The sequence below is a fragment of the Bidens hawaiensis genome, unplaced genomic scaffold (assembly GCF_021521415.1).
Source record: "Bidens hawaiensis isolate Kalapana, Puna unplaced genomic scaffold, B.hawaiensis_p1.1 tig00008460_1, whole genome shotgun sequence".
NCBI classification, from domain to species: domain Eukaryota; kingdom Viridiplantae; phylum Streptophyta; class Magnoliopsida; order Asterales; family Asteraceae; genus Bidens; species Bidens hawaiensis.
In genome coordinates, this window is record NW_027491601.1 from 228584 (window position 1) to 237206 (window position 8623).

Genomic DNA, 8623 nt, shown 5'->3' on the forward strand with positions numbered 1-8623 from the left:
TCTAACTATTTGTCTGGTCTCTCCCATCATCACCCATCACCTGATACAACTGAAAGTCTGAAACTAAATGATGCAGACAGGAATCAAACAAGAGTCACATGAAACACCAAGTATCTTCCTTACTCGTTACCACTCCATCACAGCTCATTGGCAAAGCCCAAAATAGGCATGATTTTGACTACTTTTAATTTGTTTTCATTATTTCCAACTATGTTTTATTAAAAATTAAAACCGTGCGAAATCCAAATTAATACCGCAGTATTGCAAAGTATGACTGTGTAGCAAGAATATTAAAATTGTGCAGGATTTAAAATACAACTGTTTAATTTTAGACAATCGTATTTTTGTTTATTTGTGCGGGTATGTTATTGTCTTTTCCCTTATATGATTTGTTAAGATTTTGTTATGTAGTCTTTAGTTTTTGAAGCATTCATGATTTTTTTTTCTTGTATGTTCATCTTTTTTTATGGTCAGATTTCACAAAACTAAACATTAAAAAGATATGGATCGGGTTGTATTGGAAAGTCACTAAAATTATTCGTATTCAAATAAAGATATTATTTACAGAAAGTCACATATCAAGTTCTTTAAATAGAACACCCAACAATAATCCAAATACAAGCCTTGTGAAGCTTTGAATGTAAAAAGTATTCATATTAAGGGGCTATTTGGCTGAGCTTATTTTTTTTGCTTATTGCTTTTTGGAGGGGCAAAATGTTCAAAATCCCTTCCAAAAAGCAAAAAAGCTTTAATTTGGTGCTTTTTGAGAGGTATTTTGGATATTTTGCTCCTCCAAAAAGCAATAAGCAAAAAAAATAAGCTCAGCCAAACTGCCCCTTAATCTAATCTAATCTAACAATACTATTAAAGCATTATAATTATTCACATGTCAATTAACTAGTCTATCCACCTATGCATCCAACTCACCATGTTTCCATTTATTTTAATTCCACATATACACTATTAATTTTATTCTAAATATTAAATCCAAAAGAGGCGCGACCCGTTTCCGTTTTAGCTGATACCCACAAATATTACACCCGTTGTTTTGTTATCGCTCTATCAACCCTAATTTGTTTATCTGGCCACTATTGTTTTACATTCATGATCATCTTCTCTTCAATAACTCTTGTTCGTAAATTGTTTATCCATGAAATTGGTGCGTCAATGATGACTGTCATCTTCAATACATCTGTTGTATTAATTTCTCCTCCCAATGGATGCAACAACGATTTTCGTCTTCCTCGGTACATAGACAAGCCTAATTTGTTATTCCGATTAATTGATGCAGATACGATCATCGTTTTCTCCATTTTCAAAATGTCCATCTTCTCCATCAAATATGTGTTCGAATGTATGTTAATTCTTGATTTTTCTATTTTTATATATTTTATTCATTTTTATTTACCTAATATTTGTTTGAAATTTGTGTCAATATTTATTTAATATAAAATAATTTAATTTAATTGGAATTTTAGAATCTTTATAAATAAAACCTATTTGTTTTACTGCAATTTTAATTTAGTCAATTATGTTAGCCAATTATATTAAAAGGTGTGTAAATTAAAACCTCAATTATATTAAAAGATTGTAAATTAAAACCAATTATATGTTTTTTTAGAATTTAAGTATTTTTATAAATTTTAAATTTTAAAATAACTGTATTTATGATGTTGTTTCCTCTTATAATTTGATCGTCATTTAATTTTATCGATTTGGTTATTAAAATGTAATGATTAGTCAATTTTATTTAATAATAATGTCCTGCCTTAATTAGCATTTGACTACAATTCAAATTTTATGGTTTGTAATTTTTGGTAGTTCCAAAAATTACTTTCCGGATTTTGATTCTAATTTTAGATTTTATAATTTTACAAGGATTATACATATATATATATACGGTGTAACTATTTTGTATACATACATAGCTTATACAGGTTTTTGGTAAAAAGCTAATAAAAGAGCAAATATATGTTTTCTACATATAAATCGGTAAATGTGTAAATGTTTGGTGGAAAAAGTTCAAAGGACAAGGTGTGATGACAAAAGTTCAAAGACAAAACTATTGGAGTTGTGTCTTTGTATATGTATAGTTAGTTTAGTGGTAATAAAAGAGAACAGTTATCATAATAATATAGTCTAACCACTCAAAACCAAACCCTCACCAAAAAATTGATACATGAAAACGACTTATTCAGATCACGCTATCTACGTATATTCATCTACCATCTCAATTAACATTATCTTATTTTAATTATATATTCTGCTTTAATATATACACACTCATCCTTCTTACCTTTCTCATTATTCAAATCCTTTAGATTTTAACATTAAAATACAAGTTTCTCTCATATATACCAACGATTCTTGACACATACATATACACATATTAATTTCTATATAACTCAATATATTTGAGTATTTGACAAGTGAATGGAATAGAGATAAATGAATACAAGACTTATTCATCACAAAGTTGTCTCATGAACGTGACCGTTGTATTTAATTTACACCACATTAATTACAATTTCATTTATTTAAATGAATCTATTATAGAATTAATATTTTTTGAGTAATAATTAGATTTACTTCTTTCATTATATAGAAACATAGATATTACATCAACATAGCAGGTAGGCGGGTAACAAGCTGCGCCGCCACCCCCTTTCTGAATTGCAAACCCTAACCTGCTAAAGACATACCCCTGCCCCTTTGGAGTTGACACATTGCTATGCACAACCCGTTGGACCCTGGTTAGAAAACGGATAGCTTCCGGTGCCAATGAGCCAAAGGTATCAAAAGCCAAAGGGATAAAAACATGTTGGTTCTCTTCGCAGGCTTTAGCATGTTTCTCCACCTTCTTCGTTTCAGTCCTTTTCATTGCTTGCCCAGCTACAAACCCATTATCCCTCAAACCAGCTAAGGGAGATACCCCTGTGAGGTCAACACAAGCATGTTTTCCCCCGGCCCAACCAAAGACGAGAAAATCTGTCGGTCGTAGAGTGGATCTCCCTTCCGTGGGGTCTGTAAGGAAGTTTACGGGGGGCTTCCTTTTTAGCTGATATCCCAGCTCGCCTTAAGATGTCCCAAAGAACGTCCCGCACCCAATCATGTCGGTATTTGAACCCAGGCATCTCCTTGCAATGAACCGCATGCTCTCCGAATTTATCCAGGCAAGCCTTATGGCAGATCGGACATGTTTCGTCTTCTGGGTACATTGGGACCATCAAACGGTACTTAAGAATGGCCCTATACTCGACCGCATACATGCTTTGGCCCAAGCCATCAATCGGGATAACGGTCAGAAAATCTTGGGCATGAGGACCTTGTAAGCATTCAATAACCGCCTTCTGTCGGGGGGACAATTCAAAAACTTCTCCCAGGCTCTGAGCGATTTTGCCAAAAAGGGCATTCGCCAAAGTTTTTTGAGGCTTTGGTGGGACGGTGTCCATATTAGAGAAACCGCCAATGTCAAAGTCTGGGAGAGTGCCATTTAGGCGTTCCAGGGCATGCACGTAGTCTGAGTCCAGGTCGACAACTCCGCTATTCCTTAAGATGTGATTCTGTAGCTTCCAAGACTGAGCCCTCGACGCTACAAAAGCGTAAACCCCAACATCATGAGCCGAAAGAAGATATTGAAATGGCAAGGAATAAGCTGAGTGGGAAGTTGACAATCGACTTTGCAAAACTAAAAGATATTGGTTTTATATCCATCGGCTTTAACAACTTTGGAAGCAATGAATCTGACGAAATGAAGTTCATTGATTCTTTAAAAAACCAAACATTAGAGATGCTGGATATTTCTTATTGCAAGTTTCAAGGAGTACTCCCTAGATCAATAGGTAATCTTTCTAGTCAACTCCCTTATTTATATATAGAAGGAAATCATCTACATGGAAGCATCCCTATCTCAATTAGTAATCTGGTTGGCTTGAAAAGGTTATCATTAAGACGTAACCAATTCACAGGAAACATCCCTTCAACCATTGGTAACCTTCTAAATCTAGAATCTGTTTTTTTAAATAGTAACCAACTTTCAGGACTTATTCCTGATGTCATGGGAAACTTATCATCGTTGATCACACTCGATTTATCTTCAAACACATTGGAAGGGGTTATTCCATCAAGCATGGGAAATTGTCATAATCTTATAGAGTTGTACCTTAATGACAACAAACTTGACGGGCAAATACCCGCACAACTTCTTCAACTTGCATCTCTATCCATACAATTGGATCTTTCTCAAAATAATCTATCTGGTTCACTTCCAGCCAACATTGGAGACCTCAAGATGTTGACTGCTTTGGATTTATCTGATAATAATATATCAGGTAATATTCCTAGTAGCCTAGGTGATTGTGGTAGCATGGTATCGTTGTCCCTTAAAGGAAACTTATTTCAAGGTACGATACCACCATCATTTAGTTCTTTGAAAGGATTAATGGAACTAGATATTTCTCGTAACAATTTATCGGGGAAAATTCCTAGTTTTCTAGAACGGCTTAAGCTAGAATATTTGAAATAAGTTTACATGATTGGTTGCATCCAACATCGAGATTGAGCCTTCTTCAAATTATAAATATTCTTATAGATGTGGCATCTGCACTTGATTATATTCATAATCATTGCATTCCGAGCATTGTTCATGGTGACTTGAAGCCAAGCAACATTCTACTTGATGATGAAATGGTGGCTCATGTTGGAGATTTCGGTTTAGCTAGATTTCTTGGAACAACTGTACATCAAAACAGCTCAACCCACTACTAGAAAATGAACCTTTAATGACACGCTTTTAATGACACTCTATGAATAAATGACATAAAAAAAAATATTTCATAATATAACGTCATCTTATTAAAATTTAAAGGAATAATGACATAGTTTTGGATGTCATTATCATAAAAAGTTGAAAAAAAAAACTAAACACTGAAGACACTAAACACTGTCACTTTATAATTTTTCGACGCCATAAACACGGGATACAATACAGACTACAACACACTAGTTGGAAGCGAAAACCCTAGAGATCCAATCGATTATGAGCTCAAATCACGAAGAACAAGCTCTAATTTCTTCGACTACTGCTTTCGATTATGAATCGAAGCTCTGATTCCTTCAATTACTGCTCCTTTGAATTAAAGTTTCGATTTATAAACACGAACAAAACTCTACTTCAACGGAGCCTTTGATTCCGATGACTCCGAATGCCGGAGAATTACCGATTTCTTTCTTCTTCCTCCTCTCTACTTGCCGACTCAATCAAACAGTCATTCGTCATCGGTACGTTTTTCTTCATTAACGTTGATTAAATCGATTAATCAATCATTCAGCTACTCAATTGTTAGTTTGTTACAGTTTTAGGTTTAATTTTTGCTATTTTGAATATACTTTAGGTGTTTCTAGTGGCACAGCTTCCGCTAAGACGAAGGTTTGCGACATGATATTCATCAGCCACATAATCATCATGTTGTTCTTGTTATCAGGTTTGTTTGTGTGTTGTTATTAAGTTTTGGAATGTGAATGTTCTGATTGATTGTTAGATTAGGTATTTTTAGTACAATAGTGAGGTTTATAATTGAGTTTCAAGTACTGGTCATTAGATCATTGTTAAATATGCAAGTATAATATACGTTATGTTTAATGATTAAGGCTATGCTTTAGCATATTATTGTTATAGCTCATTTAAGATTGATGTTTGATGTCTGATATATAGTAACAATTTCCTTTAAAGGTGAAAGTTTTATATGCCATAAAGTTTTATAGCTCATCGGTTCGGTTTCAAATCGAATCCACAAACACATTTATTCTAAACGGGTCAGATCCAAGTTGTCATGTTTAGTTTTATACTTACTAGTTTTTTAATGAGTTTTATGCCATAAATTAACACCGACTGGGTATTATTTGCTAATAGTTTATATTATAGAGAAATGCGAATAAATGTATTATTTTAAATATGTTTTTAATTTTGGTTGTCAATTTGAAATTTTAGAGTACTAATATGCAAAAAAAAGAAATGAATAAAATTTCGGTTTAAACAGGTTGTGTTAATGTCCACTCACTAAAATTCTTGTCAAGTCTGGGCTCGTGTTGGATTTGACCTGCAAACAAGACCCGTTAGCATCACCTAATCATGTTTTGATTACAAGGTTGATTTAGTTAATTTTATTTTTTTCGAAGTTTTTGACTAAATCCTTGCTTATTTTATTCATGCAGCTTCCTACTAAAATGAAAGGAGGAAATATGAAAGTTGTTTATGGAGACACAGAAGGAACTAACACAAACTAAAGATTGCGTCTTTTGAGGTATAGTTGCTGCATATTTTCAGGTTAATAAATGATAACTTTTCTTTTTATGTAAAATCATATTCAATTTCTGGTTTCTTGATCAGGTTATTGGGTACTCCGAACGAGGAAATTTGGCCAGGAGTAAGCAAGCTCAAGGACTGGCATGAGTATCCTCAATAGAAACCTCAGAAGGTTTCAACTGTTGTACCTAATCTGGATGCAAACGGGCTTGATCTCCTTTTGGTAAATAATAATTTCAACTTGTTTTTTGATTTATAGTAAGTAATTGAACTTTTTTTTAAATATAAAGTCTGATTAGATGACTCTAAACTCTGCATATAATTAGTCATATATGATCTTTGATACCACAGCTTCTTCTTTATCCTGCAACAGATGACTGGGCTTGGTTTAGCATCATTATAAAAGGTTTGCATATAATTAGTCACAGGTACTTGGTTTAGCATCATTATAAAAGGTTGTATATTATGGCATTGTATCAATTGATTCTTGAAATTTAACGTTCATTGAAACAGAAAAGCTTCTTGCTGTACTTGTAGAAGCAGAATTGAGCAAGCAACTGGTACAATATTATTTAACTTTGTATATCATCATAATTTTTCTAAAAACTCATTATCTATGCAACATATTAACAGAAAGAAGGAAGATACAAAGGGAAGAAATTTACTGCCATCTGTCACTTTTTGGGCTATCAAGCTCGGGGTTCTCTCCCCCATCCGAACTCAAACGCGGATTTCTATTTTGTGGTCAAAATCCAAGAATCCGGATTGAATTCTCGTGTCATAAGAAAAAAAAGAAGAATCTGGGAAGAAGAAAAATTTTTTTTGAACGCGTTGATTCATTTTTATTTTGACTACTTTCTTTTCTCATATTTTCTCATATTCTATTCATTTTTATTTTCTTTTTTATTCGACCTTCCCGGAGTTCATTCTCCGGGCAACTCCGTTTAACCGGTGGATTCCTTCCAACTTACTTCTTTTATAATCTCATTTAGACAATTCCTATTTGATATAGCTATTTGTGCAAGTATTTTACGATTAAGAAGCAACTGTCTCTTGTACAGATCATTTATTAATCTACTATAACTATAGCATACCCCCCTTTCGCGAATTGCTGCATTTATTCGAGTGATCCACAAACGACGAAAATGGATTTTTTTCCTATCCCTATCCCGATGAGCCGAAACCAAAGCTCTTATTTTTTGTTGAGTAATAGTTCGAGTAAGTCTTGAATGAGCCCCCCGAAAGCTTGATGCAAATAAATGAATTTTTGTTCTACGTCTCCGAGCGATATATCCCCGTCTAATTCTGGTCATTGAATAAATGAAACTTTAACGAATAACTAATAGATTTCCTAGATTTCCTTTCTTTCAGTTATTCTTTTGCCCCTTTCCTAGTATATTAATAACAAAACTGATTTTTCCAATGTATAAACTAAGAATTTCAATGGCTTTGGCTACTATAACCTTCCCAACCACAATTTTTGATTTTTTCTAGACATTTCACCTCGAAATACGAAATTTGACTATACTAGGTATTAAAAAATCAAAGTAATAATAAAGAAATAGTGGATTCCATCGTTTCTATGGTTACTTCTTCAACGGTGAGGTCTTCTCTATACACCAGAGCCTTTACTTCATTTAATCAATGTTATTGCTAACTTGTATAGTTCACATTCTTCGGCTCTACTCATGAATTATCCAGTAATAGGTCTTTCACAACAAGCTCTACCTATACAGTAACGGTATTTAATTATGAAGGTTGGCTGGGTAACTGACCCTGTTAGTCCGTTCTTGCAAGAGGGGTCTATGTTAACTAAGATTTCCTCCGCTTAATAGATAACCATTTGCTACCAATGGAGAATTGCTTCTCATTTTGAATTGAGGTGAGTGGATTTACACCAACAGAAACCATAAATTTCATACAAAATAAAAGGGATCATCCATTTTTAGATAGGAATTCTAGTTTGTTTTTCCGTTATATCCTATTTGATCATTGATATTCGAACATTGTTCTCTTTCCTTTGTTCTAGTTCATGATCTAAACGAGTCGCACATACACCCTAGTACATGTTCCTCGGCGCTGAGGGCATCCCCGAAGCGCGTGGGATTTTGTGACATTTCTAATTGGCTGTCTTGTATTTCTAATAAGTTGTTTAATCGTTGGCATGTTGAATCATATACATAATGGGCTGGTTTAGATCGATCCTAACCGGATGATTATCAATTACTTTTATTCAATAGAATAATAAAAAAGATTCCATAGAATAATAATATTCAACTCAGCAGGGTTCATTTCAGAATTGACGCGAAATCCAGGTTA

The 8623-nt window shown here is 33.6% G+C and overlaps 1 long non-coding RNA gene across 1 annotated transcript; it reads left to right on the forward strand.

The window, feature by feature from the left end:
- Positions 1-5029: 5029 nt before the first annotated feature.
- On the forward strand, positions 5030-6628 carry LOC143529087 (uncharacterized). Its single transcript, XR_013134591.1, has 3 exons — positions 5030-5280; positions 6214-6302; positions 6389-6628. It is a non-coding gene; the product is annotated as an uncharacterized LOC143529087 (long non-coding RNA).
- Positions 6629-8623: the final 1995 nt, after the last annotated feature.